The sequence below is a fragment of the Megascapheus bottae genome, unplaced genomic scaffold, assembly GCF_031878675.1.
Source record: "Megascapheus bottae isolate mThoBot1 unplaced genomic scaffold, mThoBot2.hap1 HAP1_SCAFFOLD_43, whole genome shotgun sequence".
Lineage (NCBI taxonomy): Eukaryota > Metazoa > Chordata > Mammalia > Rodentia > Geomyidae > Megascapheus > Megascapheus bottae.
This window is the reverse complement of record NW_028327392.1, coordinates 696,788-722,135: the sequence shown is the minus strand read 5'-3', so window position 1 is coordinate 722,135 and position 25,348 is coordinate 696,788. Positions and strand designations below refer to the sequence as shown.

The 25,348-nt window shown below is 40.0% G+C and overlaps 1 pseudogene; it reads right to left on the bottom strand.

Annotated features, from left to right (window-relative positions):
* The window catches only part of LOC150039949 (piezo-type mechanosensitive ion channel component 2-like), a 171,862-nt pseudogene that overhangs the window by 125,788 nt on the left and 20,726 nt on the right, over window positions 1-25,348 (bottom strand).

Sequence of the window (25,348 nt, the reverse complement as noted above, 5' to 3'; positions counted from 1 at the left end):
CTGACTCACCTTTACAAAAGTTTCTTTTGACAGGATAACAACCATTACTCAGGATACCACCTGGGAACAAGTCAAGGCCACCCTATTACTAAAGGCAAATAGGGGCTTCACTTGCACTGCCCTGCCCTGCCCAGTGCAGACCTAGACTCTAAAGACCCCAGCCCCATTGACTCCTTGATGCCCCCACACTAGCAGAAAGTGCCCCTGAAAAGACCATGATGCCATTGCCTCTGATATCTTTAAATATTTCTGCTATCTCCTACTCAGGCTCCTGTGATCATAAGATACAGTATCCCTATAGAATAGGGGGAGTCAGGTACCATGCTACGATCAAGAAGGCAATCTCAGGTCTTCGATAGCCTCTTTAGAGTATGAATCATACCCTTGCTTATGTATTCCTTGGGTCCACTAACAGCAAGTTTTTGCCTTCTACTAAAATATTGTCATGGAAAAGATGAAGACTTTTACCAATCTGTCAATTTTCTTGGACAGTACTCAATTGAACAACAAATCAGGGTCCCTTGAATACTTCACCCATTGACAGTAGGAAGTAGCTCCAGAAGAAATGACCTCTGCCCATATTCCTTGACCTGTATCCTTACTTATTAAACAACAAAGGGGGGAATGTTAGCATGTTCTCTACCTCAGATCCTCAGCACCTCCCACTTCTCTTCCTGGGGCAGCTATGTCTCTTACCCCCAGCTGCCTCAGCAGAATACCTTCCACACAGACCAGAACTCCACCCTGCCTAGAACTCTCCCGGGATAGGTCCCCACACTCTGCATAGCTGTGCACACAGAGCACCTCCTACCTTTGGCCTCTATGTTGTATGGGTGCCCCTGAATAGGGAGAGGCACCATTTCTCCCTTTCCCATTGTGGAGGTGGCCTTGTCAACCAATGCTGGCAATAAGCTACTTTTCCTGGTTAAAAAATTCACTACCCAAGGTAAAGTTAGCACTGAATAACCCTAGACAAATTCTAAACAGTATGATGGCATTTAATAACCATAAAACTAGTCATAGCTATCATTGGGCTTCAACTTTAATCATCTGAGGCTGGATATTGAAATATTATTTGATATAAACTTGTTCCCATCTTCAAGTATTTGTAATAGTGGAAAAAAATCCCCAGTTTTTACATTTAATGTTGATGGTCCGTACAACCCACAAATGAAACTAGACAATGAAATTTTTCCAAAAAAGAACCTGAACCCCCTGCAGGGTTTTCTATTTTAACAAAATGGGTGGAAAGTTTGAGGCATTCTACTTGCCTGCTTAAGAAGTTCACCTTTTCCTTCCACTGATTCCTAAATGATGCTGGAGATACTTGGAGTAGAAGGCAATAATTATCACAGGGAAAATGAGTTCTGTGTGGATGGTGGAATTATTGTAGGGTGCAGGGGACCTGTAAGTCCAACAGGCCTCTTTTTTACATAGCTTATGCTCATTTCCCAGCATCTGACAGGTACCTTTCCTAGAGAGGTCATCATTAGGCCTACTTGGTACAGGCAGTAAGAGTAGCAAGACCATTTGGTGCTGGCAGTAAATAATCTACCTCCCCCCACCCAACTTTACCTTGAGATGGCACTCCATTGGGGCAGTTAGAAACCATATAAGGTAACAGGATCCCTTAAATTGACCTTCAGGCCAATCTCCCAGTGAGAGTCCTAACTGAGGGCTTTAACCAAACTAACAGTAGTCAAGAAGCTTTCCACAACTTCCCTGGCACCTTAATTCTCATTTCTGAATAAATTTTGCTTCTGCTCCAACTTTCCCTCTCTCATAATTCTTTATTTGGCAAAATCAAAAGGAACCCAATACAATACCACCACCTCTCCAAAGATTGTCCCTACAGAGCCTCTGCTCTCTTGCTCCTCACTTTCCAGAGTGGAGGTCTGGCCCTCACATTCCTGGGGCTGTTCATGTTTTTGCCACCCTGTTCCTGTTGAGTTGAGCTGAACACACCCACGTGTAGCTACGAGTTACCAGCATTCTCTAACATCTAAGATCAGAGTTTATATTATAGTTTCTATCTCTTCACTTCACAAAGAGCATGTGACTCAGCCTTTCCAAAGTGGAATTTTCAGATTTCCTGCAGAAGCCTAGAAATGCCAGTTCTAGGTCCCTATACCAGAATGTCTATGGCCTGAACCTGGGTGGAGGGCAGGGAAAAGCAATTTTCAAACTTTCCCTCTGGGCCCCACCCACTGATTGAAAAGAACAGATAGTCTTAATGCTAGATGCCAAACTGTGCTGGACAAATACAATATAAGCAGAGGTGGAAGCATCTTTGTTCCCTCCAGATTATTTCTTTCACATGGAGAATTAAAGGAAGGAAGAGTTCCTAGAAGGGCTACTACTCTATGCAAACAGATGACTGAAGAAGCAACGAGGGTCATTGTTCTTAATTTTTATTGTTTTGTGTAGTTGTTATATAGAACTGTTACAGTTACCTAACTCAGTACAATCTTTTTAAACTATTTTCCCCTTCCATTGCTCTCTCCCATTCTTCCCCTCTCATTCTCACTCAGGATATATCCAGTTTAATTTTTACATAGTGTCTGGTGAGTATCACTGTTGTATTTGTTCATCCTTCTTCTACAATTCATGTACTCTCTCTTACCCTTCCAAATACAAAGAAAGTAACAAACAATACAAAAGAAAAAAAAAGCAAAAATGGCAGCAATGGCATCTAAAGAGTATCTCTTGTTTCCTTCTTTGGAGTTCATTTCATAGAATATTGTTTAATATATTATCTGTCCATAGCTATTAAGCCTTGTCTCACTACTCCTATGCATGGCTTCCTATGGCTAATGACAGGGTCCAATATAATTTATCATATCATGTTTTTATTTGTTTGTTTTGGTCATTCAATGTGTTTACCTGTAGTAAAGGCACATTCTAGTTACAACAAATGAGGGAAATCAAGAAGCCTATGTTTTTTTGGTTCTGGCTTACTTTGCTTAATGTAATATTTTTCAAGTTCTTCCATTTCGTTACAAGTGGTCCACTATCATTCTTTCTAATGGGTGAGTAGAATTCCATTATATATATGCATATATATGTGTGTGTGTATATATGTATATATATATCACATTTTCTTGATCTATTCATTCACTGAGGGACATTTAAGTTGATTTTGTATCTAGGCTATGATAAACGGTGCTACAGTAAACATAGTTGTGCTGGTGGTTTTAGTTTGGCCTCATTTGTGTTCCGTTGGATAAATGCCCAGAGTGGGATTGCTGGATCACAGTCTTTTGGGAACCTCCATGCTATTTTCCAGAGTGGCTCCACAAAGTTACATTCCCACCAACAGTGTAAAATGGTTCCTTTTTGGCCACATCCCCACCAGCATTTGTTATTGTTAGTTTTCCTGATAATGGCCATTCTAACTGGAGTGAGGTAGAATCTCACTGTTGTTTTGATTTCCATTTTTTATGGCCAGTGAAGTCTTCATGTGTCTATTAGTCATTCTTTTTTAATTCCTCTGAGAAGTCTCTCTTTAGGTCTTTAGCCCATTTATTTGCTGGATTGTTGTGCTTTTCAGGGCTTACTTTTGGGGTGGGGGTTAATTTTTTAAGCTCTAAGTGAATTTTGGATATGAGTCCCTTGTCTGATGTACAGCTAGTGAAGATTTCTCCCATTCTGTGTGGGTTATAAAAACAACCCACAAATATTAGTGGTCTTTCTGTAGGCCACCAATGAGAGGAGTGATACTGAAATCAGGAAACTCCATTTCTAGTAAATAACCTCAAAAAATAAAATACTTAGAAATTAACTTAACCAAACATAGAAAGGACCACTACTGTGAAAACTAAAACGTGTAGAAAACTGAAGTTATATGTCACCCTGCACCCGAAGCAATTCCAGATGGATCAAAGACCTTGAGTTAAAGCAGATATACCCTGAAAACTTTACAAGAAGGAATAGGAGATACACTAGGTCTGCTTGGCACAGGTCAATGAGGAGGGAGGACATGGAGAAATGACTGAGGGACAATGTAGAAGGATGCCTGAGGGAAGATATGGACGATGGCTGAGTGAGAACATGGAGGGATGACTAATGCAGAATGGAAAGAAATGGCTGAGCGACCATGTGGAAAGATGACTGGGAGAAGACATGGCGTCTGGCTGTGGGAGGGTATGGCGGGATCTATAAGGAAGGAAGAGAAAGAATGGCTGAGTGAGGAGTAGAGGACTCTAGGATGAAGTAGAGGCGTGGCCATGGAGGAGCTGAAGGATGCCAAACGATGGCTGCTTTCCCTTCACAAGTGAACTGTCACCAGCCATTGTTAGAGGCTTGTCTCCCCAAAGCCTAAAGGAAGCATCAGAGTTCTGTGAGAGTATTTAGAGGTCTGCCTTTGAAGGATGACTGACTCATGAGGGGAAAAAGTCCTGGTAATGACCAGTATCTCCTGAAGTGTCACTTTTCCTTCTCTACTGTATGTGGACACAACAGAGAGATAGTCTTATGGAAAGCCAGATGTGAAATCCCACCATACCCTGCAAACACTGCTGCAAACACTGCTTGGACAAGTCGGCCTCAGGAGCAGGGAGAAGCAGCTGTTTGCTCTAGAGAGCACCTCATAGTGCTGTTCCCAGCTGGGCTCAGCAGCTTTCTCAGACTGGAGGCCACAAGAATGACCTCTGCCTCTTAGGTAAGGAGGAAGAAGACAAGCAGAAAAGAAACAGACACTCTAGATTTAGAATATTGAGCAAGAAGCCACTCAAGCGTACTTGTTGTTCAGGACAAAATAAATCTTCCTCTGAAGACAGTGACACCTTCCAGATACCTGCTCTTTATCTTTCTCGTAGTTTTTTTGTGTTTTCATTTCATTAAAATATGCACATAATGTGGTGCTGGCAATTGCCCATGGTTAAACTTAGCTACATAATTAAACTCCTCACCCACGTCCCACATTGATCATTTTTATTCCTGGGAATTCTCACTAAAATGAAATCTGACTTAACAGGATCTCAGCAAACGCTCCACTGCTGCTAGGTGCTGGCAACTAATACCTGTAATCCTACTACTCAGGAGGCTGAGATCTAAGGATCACAAATCAAAGCTAGCCTGGCTAGGAAAGTCCATGAGGCTGTCATGTCTAATTAACCACTGAAAAAGCCATAAATGGAGGTGTAGCTCAACTGGTAGAATGCTACCCTTGAGTGAAAAAGCTAAGGGACAACATCCAGGTCCCAAGTTCAAGTCCCAGTACTGAAACAAACTAAAATGCTCCATTACTAAGAAGTTTAAAACATTCTCTTGTTTTGTAGTGTAACTAATGTAAGAAAGTGACATAAACGACTGCAAATAAACCATTGTCATTTATGCTCCATTTATCCTATTGGAATTTATAAGGCAACTTATACTTTTATAATTAGTTTGTGATGGTTCTCCCCATCACTGGATTGCACTAATCAACATCACAAAAGTAAGTAAAAAATCCTCTGCAAGACGTCATTTCTCTCTGGACACACTTTTCCCTTTTCCACATTTTAGATTCATGGCAGGTAATAACTTTTTCTTTGCATTGGTTATTGCTGAAGTTTTTTTTTACACTAAATCTTAGTAAAGAGTAGTAACAAAAGCAAACAATCCCATTATTCCAAGCTTTCTAGTGACTTGTTTTAAGGCTTGCAGATCTATATGAAATCATACATGGTTTTGAGCCGAAAAGAATCTTAGCTATCACTGGCCTCTTCTGCCTGGTTTTCACATCTGCTTGAAGCCCTCTGCTATTTTTGTTTAGACAAACCATGGCCTGTTCAAGGACACCGATTATATTGAACAAAAAAGCTAGAACTATAAATTAGACTGCTTGAAAACTATTTCCTGCTGACCCATTGCTAATTCATTACTCTGTTGTTAATTACTAGATTGTGATGGGATGTATCATTTTAAGATACTTTGCTGTGTCCTGTGAGTTAACTAAAAGTCCCTCAACTTTGTATTTGTGTCCCTTGATCTGAGTTATACTTTACTGCAGTCAACTGTGCAATCTCCATGGGTCCAGGAAAGCCCCAAAACAATTTGGTGTAAGAAGCAAAGTACCCCACAAACAAGTAATGCTTTTTTATTATTATCTTAAAGAAAACATCCCCAAATTCAGGAGACTATTTTATTCCTGTTCTGTTCTGGCAATAAAGTGTCAATAATTTTTCAGAACTCCTCCGATGGTCAGGACTGAGCTAATAGGCAACAAAGCCGCTCCTTCAATTTGCCACTCTGTTAACTCCGCTTATTTCTCATCTCTTGCATCCTTATTTAATTTAAAGCCAATATCTATACCTCTGAAGTCAGCCAAAGATGTACTGAAGTGTTGTCTTCCCACGAGTGCAGACAATCTCCCATCTCAGCCCTTTGTCTCTTTATTTGGCACATAGGGACAACCCTAACTTGGAACTTCTGGATTTGGAGATTGGGGTTTAAAAACTGGGTCTCCGCTTCATGCATATAAAGTAATATCTCATAATCTGGCACAAAATAGTTGTTCTAGACTTTCTGTTTATTATCAGTGTGATTGTTAAAGATGATTCATGCATGAACTTGGCTTATGACAGGGATGAAACTTACTGGAGTTACCTTTGTCTTTCTGAGACTAACTTACTTTACTTAGCATAATTTTTTTTCTTGGTCCATCTCTTCATCTATAAATGACATAATATTATTGCTGTTGCAATTTTCCAAGACTAGCACATAGAGAGACTTTGGGTTCAGCAATCTTTGATGAGAGAAGAGAATTTCCCTCTGGGTGAAGCAGAATGTCTTGAGGATCTTTTTGATCATTCAGATCTGGTTGCTTCAGGGAGCACCATCACCCTTCAAAAGCTGGAGTGATTGCTAAGGGAATAGACAGTGAGTAGGACAGACCATCGTCACTGCCTGGCACAAGGCTTTGCCTCTACAGTCCTGGGGCCATCAGGGCTATTGAAAAAAAGAGTCAAAATCTCTTCCCAATTCCAAGTTTTATAGTGCAACCCAAAGGGTCTAGATTCCAATGGCTGGGCAGTGGGGTGAGGGGAAGAGAGCCCAGTAGGATTAATGTGCACACAAGAGGAATACGTACAGGCTATCAGTTATCTACAGAAAGCAATTTCTGTATTTCCAACTACTGTACAATTTCTCCTCCATGTTAGACGCATTTCTCTGTGGGAACGAGACTTAATTCTAAGAACTCTTTCCAGCAAGATCACTCTAGTTCTCATGGCATCCCACCAATCTCAGTGTAACACAGCCTCTTATACATTAGTTTTTTTCTTTTTTTTCAATTTTGGCTTCTAAGTCCTCCCTTCCCCATCTCCTTGCATGGATTATGTCATAGGGAAAACAGCCAATGTTTAACTATGCTTTTCATTACTTTCTTACTCTGGCTTTAAACATGTTTCCATGCCAAAAACTATGGATACTTATTTTTTTCTCTGTGTGAGAAACTGTAATCTGTCAAATTTTACACTATGCTGTTTTTTCAGACTTGGGAAAACTTTGCATTGAGTCTCCTGGGCTCTGCATCATGCCTTTGAAGTTTCTAGGGGCATATGTATGTCTCAGGGATTTGCCAGTTGGTAGTTATTGTGTTTTATGCTAGATTTGCAGAATACTGCTTTATACAGCATCCAGTCCAAAGGATAACTTTGTACCTAGTACAGGAGGTATTGTATGCACAACTGTGATTTCAGTGGACAAGTTAGACCATTTAGTAATGTCTTCTGCTACAGTCACTCTTTTGTTGTTGTCTGATCTTTCATTTATTTTTCAAATTTTGTGTTCATTATTATTAAGTAGCTGTACACGAGGGTTATAATTCAACATGTCACTTTAGAAGCACAATGTATTTTGATCAGTGCCACTCCTTTCATTATGCTCCTCTATCCTTCCCAAACCCACTCTCAGTTTTCCTAGTTTCATGGGATCCAGATTGATTATTATGACTGAATTCTACCCCTTCATTCATTTCATTCATTACCATCTCCCTTTACCTCTCCACACATATGTTCAGTATCAGATTCCTGGTATTTGATCTCGTTACACTGAGAGTTAGTTATTTAAGGCGTTACATCATTTGAATTCTCCAATACAAATACCATAACTCAGTTAATACAGTAGTATGCATGTGCCTACGACCTTGTATCTGTTTAATTATATATTTATAAACTGGGAATAGATGGTAATTTTTTAGCAACCTACTAAACACATTTTAAGAAGTTCACAGCAAGTGTGAAAAGACAAGAAAAAGAAGGCATCCAAATGGAAACCAATGAAGGTAAACAGTATTTGTGGGTAACATACTTTCTTTAGAAAACAATGTGGAACCTACAAAACAAGAAAGACCCCCTACCAACCTTCTAGAGTGAAAATTCTGGAGGACAGTGGTGAGGAGGTTCCTGATTCTAATGGCCTTTTGAGCTGTATGGACTCCAGAAGATGTAAGCTTAAGAAACAAAATGAGAATGCAGGGGCCAAATATTATACCACAAGTATTACACCAGATAGGGGTCCCAGAAAAGGTAGCTGTCAATACAACCAGGACTGGTACCTTCCTATGAAAGTTATCCTTGTTGGGCGGGGGCCTTCCTCCAGCTTTGTGGATTAATTTGTGGATCTTAATTTGGACTTGTTCTGATCTGTTAACCCAAAACAACAGTCTTCCTTTAGTAACACACACACACAGACACACACACACACACACACACACACACACACACATAACCATGAGCTATGTAAAATTATTGACTCCCTTCTATTTTGTAGCACTACTATTTATCCCTAGTACATAAAAATATGCTTGTTGTTTATATTTTTATCTTCTAACCTTCCATAACTGTATAACCTAATAAATCTAGGGCGAAACATAAACTAGGAATCTAAATGTCTTGACATACTTAAAGAACTGCATTTTATTTAAACATATCCCCATTAAAAATTACAGTTATAGGGCTGGGAGTGTGGCCTAACAGTAGAGTGCTTGCCTAACATGCACGAAGCCCAGGGTTGATTCCTTGGTATCACATACACAGAAAAAACTGGAAGTGGTGCTGTGGCTCAAGTGGTAGAGCATTAACCCTTATAAAGTGAGAAAGCTCAAGGATAGTGCCCAAGCCCTGAGTTTAAGACGCAGGACTGGCAAAAAGAAAAAAGAAATATATAAGGTAATACTCTGATAAACAGTCAATTTTGAAGGAATATTCTGAAATGACATCACAAGCAAAATACTCTATACAATTTCTAGAAAAAATCAAATTTGTGAATTAGAGTTTGGAAATGATTTCTTAAATGCCACATTGAAAGAATGATTGATAAAATAACAATTTGGCCATGTAGCCATTATCAAAATGAGAGTATTGCTCTAGCACAGCCACCAGTATGTGAAACACTTCCCAGACTGGGGAGATCATAGCAAAATAATGACTTGGCAAATAACAGGAATCCCAGTTGTTTCCTCCAAACTCAATACCAAGAAAACAAACAGATCTAACTTTTGTAGTGACAAATATTTTGTTAGGCTTCATCTAAAGAAATACGATTATGAAATCAGCTCCTGGATTCTCAGCCTTTTGCATCATTAGGGAAAAGCAAATGAAACCCAGTACACACTTGTTAAAATGCCTAGAATTCACTTTACCACAAGTGAATGAGAATGCAAGGGAGATGGAACTCTTGGTTAACCACAGGTGAGTGTCAGTCACTAGACCAGGCTCAGTGAAGTACCTCATGCCTCCATGTTTGGCATTCTGCATGCTTCTGTTTCTATGAGATCCTAAAAATCTCAAGTCATCTAGTTACAGAAAGCAGACCAGTGGTTACTGGTTTATAGAGGGAGGCAAGATGAGCAATGGAGAAATCCCATAAAGCCACAAGGAAATCTTTAGATCAGATGGGTAAGTGTGCGTTATGTGTGCCTCATTGACTGTGGCAACAGTGTTGCCAGTGTGTTTCTATCAAAATTTAGGAAAATGTACCCTTCAGTTGTATCCAGTTGATTTCCTATCAACTATATCTCATGAAAGCTTTTAAGAAAACACCAAGCTAATGTGATCAATAATGAATAACTAGCAAGTTTATGGAAACATTTGCCAAAAGTCTCTTAGCAGAAAGCTTCTTCAGAGGAGAGAAATGAAAGCATCTTAGGCTTAATGCTCAACGAAAATCTCTTATTACTGAGTCATGGTTACTTGGAACTAACAAGCAGAAGTTACTGCACAAATGACATTCACAATTTCAACAATCCCAGCAGTCATCAGACAATATGTCTCTGTATATTTATCCTTAAAATATCTTAGGAAGCAGCCCAATTGGCTTATCTACAATCAAACTGAAAAATTAATGAGGTGTTGCTGCAATCAATTAAACTCCAGAACTCAGATGAAGGAAGATCTTAACTTTCACAAACAAGATGATCCCACATTCTGTTAAAGTCTGATAGTTAAATAATTGTTTGGTTCTAAAATACTCTTTCTCAAACAATCTCTTTAGAGTTAATTTTTCATATACTGGCCTGGATCCTGAAATTGTTCATCTGGAGAAATCAGCCAACTCCATACCCAATAGGTCTGGCTTGCTAGGCTGCCTGCTAATGTATTTCAAAATGGATGTAAATGACTGAGTGCCTAGGCCTTCCTGTGGCAATATGCAAAGGCTGGGTGGCTTCTAAGGTATCAGTAACCTGGTAAAGGGATTGTCATAAATATTCAAGGAAGATAGTAGAAACATTATAAATTGGGTCTTTTGTTTCATGGAGAGTATAGTTATTAAATGAACTCACTTAGGATGCATTTTATAACTTTTGTAAGTCTGAGAGTTTCCTCACACAAAAAATGGGTTTAAAAATTAATATGTGGGTGCAGGTGGCCAACTGGTGCAATGCAGCTACTCAGGAGACTGAGATTGGAGGATCATGGCTAAAGCCAACCTGGCATGAAAGTCCATAAGACTCTTATTAACTACCAAAAAGCTGGACATAAAGCTTTGGCTGAAGTGGAAGAGGGCTGCCTAGAGTAAAATTGCTCACGGACAGGACAGTGAGTTCAAGCCTCAGTACTAGCACCAAAAAAAAAAGCAAAGTTAACCTGGTTCTAGACACTGGTGGCTTGTGTCTGTAATCTTAGCTACTCAGGAGTCTGAGATCTGAGGGCCATGGTTCAAAACTTGTGTAAGTATGGGCTGGGAGTTTGACCTACTAATAGAGTGCTTGCCTAGCATGCATGAAGACCCGGGTTTGATTCCTCGGTACCACATACATAGAAAAAGTGCTGGAAGTGGTGCTGTGGCTTAAGTGGTAGAGCTCCAGCCTTGAGAAAAGTTCAAGGACAGTGCTCACGCCCTGAGTTCAAGTCCCACGACTGGCAAAAAAAAAACAACTAGCCTAGGTAGGAATAATTTATGAGATTCTTTTCTCCAATTAAACATCAAAAAGAAAAAGCCTTAAGTGGACCCGTGGTTCAAGTTTTAGAGGACCATCCTTTAGCACAAAAACTCTGGGAACATGCCCAGGCCCTGAGTTCAAGCCCCAGGAGACACACACATACACACGTGGGTATTATTGGAGAGAATTAAAACAAATGTCACCAACAAAAGCCTCATACAAAATAACTGACACAAAAGTGATAGAAATTTCTAAGTTAGATAATTGCACTCAAACTTAAATTGCCTGAAGCCCAAATAGGTGATATATTCTTTTACATATTATGATTAAATTTCTAGTCAAATGCCAAACACTTTGCACTCAGGATAACTTGTTTAACAAACTTAAAGCTCCAAATACCTTTTTAAAGTTTTTACTGTCTATAGGCACTATTTCATAAACATTAAATCACTTAATATGGTAATTCATAGAAAAGCTACTCTTACATTTAATCCATTTATGTATGGACATACATACATACTTATAACTTCAACTTAATGTTGGTAAACGACTGAATTGTGTTTTCTAGAAATAATACTAAGAAAAACATTAAAAATAATCAAACTAAATCTAGAATTAAAAACTAAGAATAATAGAATTAAGTTTTCCCAGATACAGGACTAAGAGAGATTAATTTTGGATCGGTGATAAAAAGATAATAGTAAACGCTAAGAAAAGGTACAAAATAAAAGAGGTTTGCTTTGTTGTGTTTGCGTTGGGTTTTCTGAAGCCATGAATGCTATGTAAGTTGGAACTCCATCAGAATTGAAGAACATATTATATATTAACCTTCAAAGAGGGAAATTTAATTAAAAAAATCACACCATGAAGAGTTTATATACACACTCCAGTGGCAGAAGGAAAATGAACTCAACATTTTTCGGTTACATCCTACAAGTAGGCACTGAGAAACCTGTGCTATTTATCCCATCTACTGCCCAGCACAGCACATCACTCTGCAACCCCGTGGCTTCCCATGCCAGCCATGCAGGCCCCAGATTAGAAAAGACCTCCGGGTGTCCCAAGAAGAATATACTGATAATGATCTCAAATCTATTTTGTCAAATATCAAACCTATTTATTCTTTAACTATACTGACTGTAGCCAACAGTGCTAGCCTTGAGCAAAAGAAGCTCAGGGACAGTGCTTAGGTCCTCTGTTCAAGCCCCAGGACTGGCAATAATAATAATAATAATAATTTTTTTCTTTTGTGGAGACAAGGTCTGGCCAAACTAACCTCAAATTCATGATCCCACTGCATCTACTCCCCAGTGCTGGGATTACAGACATAGCTATCATGCTTGGTTTAAACCATTACTAACTTCTCTGTCCTTGGACTTTCTCAAGGCTAGAGCTCTACCACTTGAGCCACAGCACCACTTCCGGCTTTTTCTATGTATATGGTACCAAGGAATTGAACCCAGGGCTTCATGAATGGTAGGCAAGCACTCTACCACTAGGCCAAACTCCTATCCCCTAATTTCTTTTTTTTAAGCTAAAACAAAATATTAGCTAGCCCCACTCCTAAGGAATCACACTCCTTCTCCATTCACCTTGTTTAGTTTCTTAACTGAACTTGATGGTGAGTAACCAGGGGCTGGGACACAGAGCATGGGAGTGGGATCCAGTGAGTACGGACACATCAGATCCTTTGGAACACTGACATCTCACATTCTGTTGATGTCCACATAGCTAAAATACTAGAAAATGTGGTGAGAAAACAAGGTTGATCCAAGAGTTCCCCAGTGTCCAATGTGGGGTCATCCTGTTAAATCCTGGGTGTTCAGAAGCCCGTAAGGACCACTGGCAGAATTCAGGCCTAGCTAGGTGGCCATACACCAAAAACAGTCTCTGGACACCGTTCAGCAAGTGATAGGTGTTTGCTGAGAAGGGATTGCCTCTACCAGGAGGACTTTTGTTCTGCACAGCAGAAGGGGAAAGTTCCAGAAAGAAGGGCCCAGGCAATATTTTGAGGAAAGAAAACAGTGAGATGAGTAAGCAAGCAGGAAAGGACCATTCTAGTGAAGGGAGGGGTGCTGGGCTGGGGTCTTCATTGTGCATGCAGGGCCCTGACAGTGTAATGGAGATAAGGCTAGGATTATTTGAGGAGACATGTGTGTGAATCCTGAAAATGTCTGATGCCTTCAATAGTCTGTGATTTTCATCAGCACGCACATACAAATGCATCCCTATGCCAGGCAGGCATGGTAATCAGGCTAATAATCTTGCCCACTTCCTAACTCCTTTGTACCTTGATTTCCTGCTGGACTCACTATACTGTGATCTTCCTCATGTCTCAGACATAGCAAGTGATTGCCACCTGCCAGTCACTATCACCTCTTTCTCCATAGCCTAGTCTCTTTGCCACCAACCATCACGCTGTGCTCAGTGTGAAGTCACTCCATACCAAGCCAGCAGAATGAGGCCAGAGTATTTAAGCAGGATTTTGATATGTACAATGCTTAGGAATTAAGATTCAAGATTCCTGAGCTAGAGTATTTATTACTATTAATACAGTGGGGACCATTTGACCCTTGATCACAGGGTTAAGAAGAACTTGCAGGACAAAACAGGACTATTCTAGGGTACTCAAACATCCATGCAAACACCCTGTGGCTTGGTAAAAAGCAGCAGTTGTTGCATGCCCAAGGTAAGGTGTCATGGCTGGGTAGGATTTTGGTACCACACCATATATGTGGTTATGCATTTAGGGGTGACTGATCACAAGATGTGGTACATGTTCAAATGGACTCAGAGTCCAAGTACTGAAGTTGGAGAGATACCCTATACCAAGACCTTTATTTCTTCTCACCCAGAAACGACTATTATCACACAGATCACATAAATATATGAATGACATTGAACTTTAACATTCTTTGGTTCATTCTCGATCATAAAACTCGCTGTCACATAATGAGAAATGCCATTTGAGTTACTCCTTCAAGCCAGGATTTTGCTGGGTTAGTGGAGATGAAGTCTCAATGCCTTTTCTGCCTGGCTTGGCTTTGAACCAAAATTCTCTGATGTTCCAAGCTTTGCTGTTTCTCTTGCTTACATCATTTTAATTCTGAAATAAACATAAACTTTTCCTTCATTACACATGATGTATTTTCTAATCATTGTGATTCATGGAAATAGCAAATAAAAAAGGGTAACAGGACAGCTATTGTATATTTACTTAATATGAGTGCTATTTTCACGAGAACAGTCCGAGAATCTTTCCCAGCACTTCCCACTTCTTCATTCTCCACTTTCAAAATTTAAGGTGAACAAAGCCACAGAATAACAAATGGAAAGTAAATAAACAAGTTCAGCCTTGGAGTGACGTTCCTTAAAATTTGGGGGTCAGAATAAAAGCTAGCCACTGAGTAAGAGAGACAATCTAAAGTTACCTCTGCCTTCCAGCATTTATTATATGCAAAGTGTTCATCAGTAGGTCAGAGAAATAAATACATGGGTTTAGAGTATCTATCTATCTATCTATCTATCTATCTATCTATCTATCTATCTTCCTACCTAGCATCCATTTTCGATCTACACTCTATCTCTATCCATCCATTGATTTCTATGGATCTATCATCTATGCAGCCAATACTGTTATTTGAATTCAGAGTTACATGCCTGCTTAGCTTGCTCGGCTGGTGCTCTGCTATTTGAGCCAGGCCTCCAGCCCAACTTTTTGCTGGTCATATGTAGATGGAGTCTCAAGGATTTTTCTGCCCAGGATGGCTTCAAACAAAGATCCTCAGGATCCCATCCTCCTGTGTGAGTATTTGGCACCAGCTCTTCCACAGTAACTACGTTATGATGAAGAAAACGACGATCATTTATTTCTGCCTCCTGCCCTGCCCAGCACACTTACCTGCTTTGGATACGAAAAAGCAAATACAAGCTCACTGTATGCCAACACTGCTTTTAGAAGAATACACTTCGGAATTACTTTAGGTATCATCTTTACAGGGAAACCAGTAAAAGGTATGCTGCCAAGCTATTAGAATTGGCTCTTAGTAGAGTCACCAGAGAATACAGAAGAGGGATCACTACAGATAGGTGTGTTCCCTCCATGGGAACTACACACTCATGACAGCACAGTACACAATGGCTTCTTCACTTTACCTCCTGTCCCTTACCCAGCACACCGTCTTTGCAAGGACTCCATAGGACAGAAGTGGTTCAGTATTCCTAGATTACATAGCTGGACAGATAGTCTTCCAGGCAGGAACAGGTAAGGATCTATACCCAAATAAATGGACAAATCTGGACATTTAACTAGTTCTATTGCATAAACACAATGTGGCATGATTACTCAGCTTGTTTGCTTGGCTGGCACCATACCATTTGAGCCATGATCTAGCACAGATTTTGCTGGTGAAATCATTCTTCCTTCATCTTTCCAAACAGAATATGTTTGTACTGCCTGCAGAAATTCTCCATGAAAATACATTAGCTAAGGCAAAATTTTAGTTTGCCATGTTTCTTAACAAAACTTGCCAGAATGACATTTTTTTAATATGACCTCCTTCTATTAGGTTATTTCCACTGGTATACATGCTCATTTTTTTCTATTAAGTAGATTCATTTTGAAGTTTTATTTTTCTGGATCTACTCCAAAAACTGTGAGCACTAATTTTTTTGTGGTTGTAATAAACTGAATTGTCTCAAATTTTGCAAGAATAATTTAACACTGGATAAGTGTCTTAATGTTCCCATAAGTACACTTGTCATAATAATGAAATTTGTTTTAGAAAGTGCATTCTTATCACTCCTATGTACAAAAATGGAAGAAGTTCACATACTTTCTTTCTTCTTTTTTTTGGTGGGCTATGGGGCTTGAACTCAGCCTGGGCACAGCCCCTGAGCTCTTCAGCTCAAGGCTACCATCATGTCCCTGGGCCTGGACGTTGTCTCTGAGCTCTTCAGCTCAAAGCTACTGCTCTATCCTTGAGCCAATCCCCCCACATCCAGTTTTCTAGGGGTTAATTGAAAATAAGAGTCTCAGGTTCTTTTGTGTCGGGACTGGCTTTGAACCTTGATCCTCAGATCTCAGACTCATGAGAAGCTAGGATTACAAGTGCCGGCACACATACTTTCTTTCTTGATCCAACATCACGTCAAAGTTCTATGTCAACTTTGTTCTCTTCAACATGGTCTTAGCATCTTTTCTATATCTTCTTCTGAATAAAAGATGTGACAGAAAAAACTTCACCATGGTCTGGGTAAATGTGAAAGGAAACATGTAATATTTTGGGATCACTGGGCTAAAGAAAAAGTCACCCTAGAAAGAAAGGAAATGTCAGATGTGTGACAAACTGGCCTGAGATTGCCACACATAGCACCCACATGGTTGAAGCCATCCAAAGTCACCAAATGAACGCCAACCTTGGGAACCTCGAGTTCCTCCAGCAGAGTCAAGCACCACCCAGCCCCAGAGAGCCTCTTCACACTAAGAGAGCAAAGGGTCAAGCAAAGGGTGCTTGCTCATCCTGAGTTTTATTTCATCTAGCTGGTCAAACCCCAGGGATGACTGCAGGGTAATGTGGCTACACAATACAACACATTGCAGCCTACCAGAAACATATTCTAGAAGAACAGTTCATGGCAGAGGAAAATAAATTCAGTACCACATTACAAAACATGGTGTACAGTAGAATTCAAACTCTGCTTTGGAAAATGTCCATATGTGCATAGGAAGAATAGAGATATTAAAATCAACAGTGTTTAGGTCTGGGAGGTGGAGTTACATCTTTTAAATAGTATTTTTCCTCCTCTTTCTTTCTTTCCCCTTCCTTCCCTCCCCTCCCTCTCTCCCTTCTTTCCTTCTTCCTTTCCTGTTGATGTCCATAAACAGTTTCATTGAAACACACCTCTAATTATTCTTCAAATCTTGTCTTCACTGTTCTTGCACTTTGAAACACCTGTGACGGACTTATAGCCTTCGAAGTCTGAATCACTGGACTGAGAAAGTTTGCTTGATCTGCTTTAGGATGATTATAGTTGTTGTATTTCCCATTAGCTGCCCCTAGATGGCAGAAAAGATCCTAAGCTACACACACACACACACACACACACACACACACACACACACACACACACACACACACACACACAACCTATTGCCCAAAAGAGAACTTGCAAATTTCCAATTAAGTTATCCTATAATAGTTGGTTCTTTCAATAGTACAAAACATATTTTCTATGTGTTTCACAAAACCACAAATAAAAAACTGCACTAAAATTTAGATCTATTCCTTCCTAAATATAATAAAGATGATGCAATTTGTACTATTAAAGAAAGTCCTTACTTTAAATGTATTTATATATGCATTTATTCCTTCCTGCCTAATAAATATTATACAATATGCACCATTAAAGAGCCTCTCCACTTTTGCTGTATATATATAATGTGCTATTCTCATTACACTAAATATGACTTTTTGAGTTTTCAAGTCACCATTTATTTTAACTGAACTTAAATAGTATTAGAATTTGTTTGACTATCATTTGCCAGCATTATATGGACATAACCACAAATTAGAATTTTTTTACAGTCAAATCTGACATAAAGCATGCATACAAACTATATTGGGACCAGCTAAAAGAAGGATGTAAACTTGTATAGCTGAAAATGAACAATTCTGCTCTTTTCAAATATGGTCTCCTCATTTCTGAATAGGAAGACAAGATACACTGAACCGTTCAGTGATGGAGACCAGGAGTCTGGAACAATGTTTATTTCCACAGCCTTTCCTGACATTTTGATTCCTTTTCTGCAACTTTAAATTATGAACTTTTTGATAGACAGAAAAGGACAAATAGGACAATAGAAAACCCTCTACTGATGACCTAATGTAAATAATTTTGTGGTTTTTATCTTTCTTTTATGATCTGTCATAATTGTTGTTAAATCATTTAAATGTTGCAGACACCCGAGGCTTCGTGAATAAGTGCCTAAGTAGTTTCTAGAGCATCAACATTTGCCTGTCCTGCCACTAAGTCACTTGAGAAACTTGCATACTACTTCCTAAAGTCCACTGAACATTGAAAACTCCTCTAACTTCCTAACATCTTTTAGTGATATAATATACTGGCATACTGTACATGTGTGTTGGTGTTGAATGTTGATATTGATTTCTCCTTTAAATTAGTGTAGTTCTTAGCACATTTTGTCTATAAATCTTTTTTTGCCAGTTCTGGGGCTTGAACTCAGAGCCTGGGCACTGTCCTTGGACATTCTGCTCAAGGTTAATGCTCAACCATTTGAGTCACTGCACCTCTTGTGGCTTTTTCTCTGTATGTGGTACTGAGGAATCAAACCCTTGTCTTTGTGCGTGCTGGGTAAGCACTCTACCACTAGGCCACACTCCCTGCCACACTTTTGTTTTCTATATGTTCTATATATATGTACCATAAATCCACATTCCCATGGAGCCATTTTAGCTACGTCTATCCTTTGCATGCCCAATATAGTACAGGTTGAACCAAAAGGCTTGCTGCAAGGCTCAGAAAATCTGAAATATCAGGCCATCTCATTTTGGATAATGTTATTTATTTATTTATTCATTTATCTATTCAAAGCTGGACCTAAGGCTTGAACTCAGGGCCTGGGTGCTATCCCTAGGCATTATCTCTTAGCTTTTTTGCTCAAAGCTATTGTCCTATTACTTGAGTCATAACAACATGTTCAGCTTTTTGGTGATTAATTGGATTTAAAAGTTTCACAGATTTTCCTTCCTGGCTTGGCATCAAACCATGATTCTCAAGTCTCAGTCTCTTGAGTAGCTCGGAAAACAGGCATGAGCCACAGGCACCTAGCTAGGAATGTTAATGTTGATCAACTGAGTATGTTGTTGAACTATCTTTGTAACTTATGATACTTTTCTTTAGTAAATAATCAATGTGGTTACACTCTGATATCAGGAATCAGCTTTCGACCCACTTGAAGTAAGAATCTCAGACTGTAGTCAGAATCATTAAAGATGAACAGATAGCAATTTTTTGTTTCTACTTTTCCTTTCTGGGCATTTCCTTGTCAAATTCTTCCCTTTCTAATGGAGAAAGGCCCTAGAATTGTTTCAGAAACTGAAAGTTCTGGGTTCTTTATCTCTAATTCCCATGTCCATGGTAAGAAGTTGATATAATACTTACTTGCCTTTCTACTGAGGAAAATTAGATTTGCCCTGCCCCCACATTAGGCCAAATGCTTGGATTCTAATGCATTTTTTCAGGGGGGAGGTCAGTTTGAGGCTTGAACTCTGGGCCTGGGTGTTATACCTGAACTCTTCAAGGCTAATGCTCTACCACTTTAGACACAGTGCCATTTCTGGTTTCCTAGTGGTTAATTCGAGAGAAGAATCTCATGGGCTGGCTTTGAACTACAATTCTCAGATCTCAGTCTCCTGAGTAGCTAGGATTACAGGCATGAGCCCCCAGTGCCTAGCTTGTTTTTAAATTCTTATAATCAGTTCTTTATTATTTTGAATGCTTAATTCATGATGATCTTTTTGGCCTGTGAAAGCTTTCTGTGAAAGCTGAATACTTAAAACATGCCCTGATTATTCTTCATATAAGTTCTTCTAGGAAATCCTTTGACAGCTAAGACCCTAGGTCTTAGGTATCCCAGGAAATTCTTTGGCTTCTACCCTGTGTCACCCAGAATCAACAAAAATAAAATGCTAGATTGCTTCCCTACCCCACCAAATCTTGGTTTAATCCAACAATTGGCATTCAGAATCATCCTGAAATTTCACAGGGCCTAACCAAGACCATAAAAGCCATGGTGAGGAAACTCCCTCAACTTATAATGCCTGAGCAATTTCTCTTACCTTGCGTAGTAGTCATTGGGAGGAACTGCTTCTTGAAAGAATTGGAACTGATATAAATAAAGCCCAATCAGATGCCCAGCAGTGAAAATTGCCAGCAGAACGCAGAGACAGCTGAACAGCAAAGGGTCAAAAGTCCGGCACCAGGACCACCAGGTACACAAGCCCAGGAATACAAAGAAGTAGACAGCTGATGTCAAAGATGGTAACATCATGCCTAAGGAGAAAGAAACACAGTCAGGTAACAGAGAACAGTCATAGAACTTCATCTTTCACTCAGCAGATGTACAAATGGAAGTGATGTCATTTTCCTTTCTACATATGAAAATAATCACTCCAGTTTTCAAGATATTCACCACAATGTATCGATGTAAACAGAATATTGCTATATGTATTGCAAAAAAGTCACACATGAAATAGTAATTTGACAAGTACTCTAAAAAAGCACTTGAATCAGGCCGGGAGTTTGGCCTGGTGGTAGAGTGTTTGCCTAGCATGCACGAAGACCCAGGTTCGATTCCTCGGTACCACATACATAGAAAAAGGCTGGAAGTGGCGCTATGGCTCAAGTGGCAGAGTGCTAGCCTTGAGAAAAGCCCAAGAACAGTGCTCAGGCCCTGAGCTCAATCCCAGGACTGGCAAAAAATAAAAAAAAATAAAAAAAGCACTTGAAGAAATTATCCCAATGGTAGTTGAGCTGAAAAGATCAATTTTTCACATCTGTAGAATTTACATTTATATTCAAATGTTTCCCTCTTTCTTCTGGAGTCTTTCAGAAGCATATGTAGATCCATTCCATTGTTTTCTTTAGAATCCCTTATATTTTTCTGTTGACTAAGACTTATAATAATATGCATGATGGCAGCTTAAGTCTCATGAAAACTTTGTCCTACCTGGTAAGGTCTCCAGAAGAGGACATGTAAGATCAGGCAACCCTTTATACATATTTTAAAATATTCTTGACCATTTAGAAAGATTACCTCATTGAAATATTGGGTTATTCCTTGAGGAATTTCCTATTTCCTTGCCCTGCCCCACGAAGAAGCAGCTATTTTAATTTAATTTAATTTAATTTTATGTGGCCTGGGTATGTGATAGTATATGGCTTTAACTCAGGACCTGAGCACTGTCTCTTAGCTTTTTCACTCAGATTCTATCACTGGATCCACAGCTTCCCTTTTGGGAGCTGATGGGAGAGAAGATATTATGGATATTTTTCCTGGGGCTAGCTTAGATCTGGGATCCTCAGATCTCAGCCTCCTCAGTAGCTAGGATTCTAGGTGTGAGCCACTGGCACCTGGCCAATTGACTTATTTTTGTCTTTGTAATGGAAACAGTTGGAGTGCTAGTGGGCAGCAGGATGGAAGGAGGGCAAAAAATGAGACAATATTATTATGGAATAAGTAAATGGTGGCCAAAATTGAAAGGAAGTAAGTGTCTGCGGTGGAAGACTGCTATCTAACTTGAGAAGAAAAAGAAATTTACCCTGGAGAACTCAATTAAGATTTCAAATGACTGCATGTATACAGACATGCCTCTGCAATATACTAGTCAGGGGTACATTCACATCACTAATTGAAACAGATCACCATTCAAAGGTTTAGAGGATGAAGAAGAGCTGTTATTCTGCTCTAAACACAGAAAATGAAGTGACTTAGATATGGAAAAAAAGATTATTTGATAGAGAAAACATCCCCAAACACCAAAACTACAAATGAATAGGAAAGGAACTCTCTATGGGTGGTTTGTATATGTGAGTGGCTTTAAAAAGCTTCAGTGTTATTCCAGTGTCCTGGAATAGAATTGTTTCCTGCTTTTCTTTGCGTTAACCATGCTTTTCATTATTCCTTTACAGACCAACCTGTTTTCTCAGTAGATTCTTAGTAAAGATCATACTCACCTGAGGAACCCAGTAAGATGGTCACCACAACTTTGCCTGCTGTGGTTATCATGTTGCCAATAAATTCCTTAAGCTTGGAAGCTACTGAGGCCAGCCTGCGGAACATTTTTAACTTTGCGCTTTCTTCCATCTCTCCTTCCATCCCATCTCCTTCATCTAAATCCTCCTCATAGATTAGTGCTTCTTCTGAGTCCATTTTTTCTCCTCCAGCCTAAATAGAAAACAAACAAAATATCTTCCAGTGTACATCTTTGATGACTCAACATGGTAGGTGATACAGGTCCCAATTTCTGAATTAACCATAAAGGTCAATTTCACCAATCAGGAAGCATTCAGATCACCAGTTTATCCCTAGGTTTCTGATAGCCCTGTACTGAAGTTCAAACATTTGGATCCATCCTGAAGAAGCCATTTCCTAGGAAAGGCCTCTAGTCATAGAATCCTGGGTAGTAACCTACGCGTGCTTGTTTTTGATAGGCAGAAGAAACTGAGACACATCTATTAACAATATCAATGTGGGGATGTCTGGGTTTGAGTCTTCAAATTTAGTTTTCCCTCGAGGTTCTGGTGGTTTAAACAGCAGCACCTAGCTGTCAGCAGGTCATCTCTTAGTTCACCACCTGCAGTGTTTTCTGCCCAGAAGATGAGCAGTCTCCAATTGCTTGGCTACTTATGGCAGTGTTTCTTAACCCTTACATTTCCAGAGATGCCACCCTGGCTGGCTCCTGGTGAGCACAGTGTAACTGCCATGTAGGGGAAACTCAAGGACCACATCTACACACATCTCCCTGTGCTACTTCCCACTGGGAATGCAATGCGGTGGGGATCTTGCTACTTTGTTGAAGTCTTGGTCGGGATTTTTATTTTTGCTCATTAGGAGGGTAAGGAATTTTAACAAATCTCCCATATAAGCAATAACTCTAAGACAAAAGATTCTGCCTGACTTGTGAAGCTGTTTGCATTTGTCCCTAGGCCAATAGCCTGCACATCTGAGGCAGCACAGGGCAGCTGGCCACAGAGCCACAGCACTTAGGCCCTGTCAGACATCTTCAAAGATGAAAGAGAGAAGCCTGGCCTCCAGGTTTCCATGTCACAAGTTCTTTCTGGAGATGTTCAGCTTAAACATTTGCACACTGATGGTGTCTGGTCCTCAGCATGTTTCATTCCCTGGCTGGGAGGGAAAAACCCAGGAAGGATAATACCATGGTTAAGGACATCCTGAATAGCCCTGAGGATTCTGAGAACTTCTGTTGATCAGGGAAGGTACAAACCACAGGAAATGTGAGGAATTCAGGTTATAAATACACCTCCACCCTTCCCCCTCCAAATGCACATGCACACATGTATGCACATACACTCACACCCTCATAGACAACATGTACACACCCATGCCATACACACACAAATCCCACACACAACATACCCATAGAGACATATGTATACACATGTATACATACCTATGTCCACATACATGCTTTCAGAAATACACCCCAACAACACATGCATATACACAAACAATCCCTACATACCTATACATACAAATACAGACATATACAGATGCACCTCACATACTTACACAGATTTTCCCAACATGCATGTACACACCGTTGCACATTATCACCAAATGCACACACCTTTTGGACATGTGCATATGTGCATAGACATGTACACATACACCCCAACAGGACCTCATCTTGGGCTGACTCCTGTTCACACGGGTAAACTGGATTCCACTCTGTTCTATTCCAAGTATTTGGAACTGTGTACTTGTGTTTCATTCACATCCATGGATTTAGCTTAGCACAGTAGAGATAAACTTGAAGAGAACCATGTCTATCCTGAATACACAAAACATTTTCCCTCTAAACAATATAATGTAATAACCATTTTTATGGTATTTGCATTGTACTTGAACTTAGAAGCCAACTAGGGGTGTTTAAAGAGCATGTGGGGAGATGCACATTTCTATGCACTTTAGGTAAGAGACTTGAGAATCCACCTACTTTGCTATCCACAAGGGATCTTGGAACTAGTAACTGTGAACATTAAGAGATCACTGCTTTTATATTTTTCCCCTGAAGCAGAAAAAATATCTCATGCTATTTTTTACAACAATGCTTGTATACATATAAGGCCAGTCCCCCGTCCCCCCCTTTATATGTGTGTGTGTGTGTGTGTGTGTGTGTGTGTGTGTGTGTGTGTGTATGAAGAGATACAGCAACAAAAATGTAAACAACTAAAAGATAAGTCAACAAGTTAAGCATCTCAGGAATAAATGCTACTCAAAAAAGTCACATAGCATGACATGACTATGACTTAGGTTTCTAACCCAGGGAGGGCCTTCCCAAGGAGGTGAAATTTAAGCAAAGACCTGAGTGTCACAAAGTCACCAGCCATATGGAGGTCCCAGGGGACAGCATTCCTGGCAGATGAGGAAGATGGCCAAAGGCTCTATGGAGTGCCCCGAGGGAAGGGAATGTGTCCCATGCCATAACCTCTCCCACTCCCTCAGAGTACGACTCCTACATTTTCATTCCTCTAATTCTCACTGGCTGGCCATGCTTTATATTTCACAGAGGGAAGATGAGAAAGCTGTGTCTAGTCCATCAGATTACCTCTCCTCTGGCTGCCTATACACCATACCCTCGGCCTTCCTCTTGGAGTTAGGCAAGCTGTACATGCCTCAGACAGTAGGTGGAAGTACAGCCTAGTCATTCACACTTCAGTCCTGTCTTACTTGGTCTCCATTTCTCTCAGATCACTCCATTTAAGAAACAATATTCCCTGATTTCTGGCCTTAGCCATACACCCCTCTCTCACAAGTACTCTAACTCCCAAATGAAATTTTCCAAAAATTTTGGGTAGATATTTATTCCATGTGTCCATGCATAATTCCTTTTGAACCTGCTCTGATTGGACTTTGGGCTCTAATAAAGGATATGGTAGGTACTTCTGTTCTCTAGTGGTTGCCTGGAATGAACATGAGTGGGAAGGAGCAATCAGAAGTGGAGCAGATGATGCTTGGGGGTGTGGGGGGGAGTTGAGTTGAAGCTGAGAATCTACAGAGTATGGCTTGGCAGTCAAGCTGCCAAACCTGAGGTGGGAATGGCAGGTAGAGAGCCCAAGTCATTCCTGTCTTTATATCTTTTGTTGAGATAGAGCATCTAGAAGACTGTTTCGAAGTTCTGTCTGGAAGTACCAAGCCAGCAGCTAGCACAGTGGGTT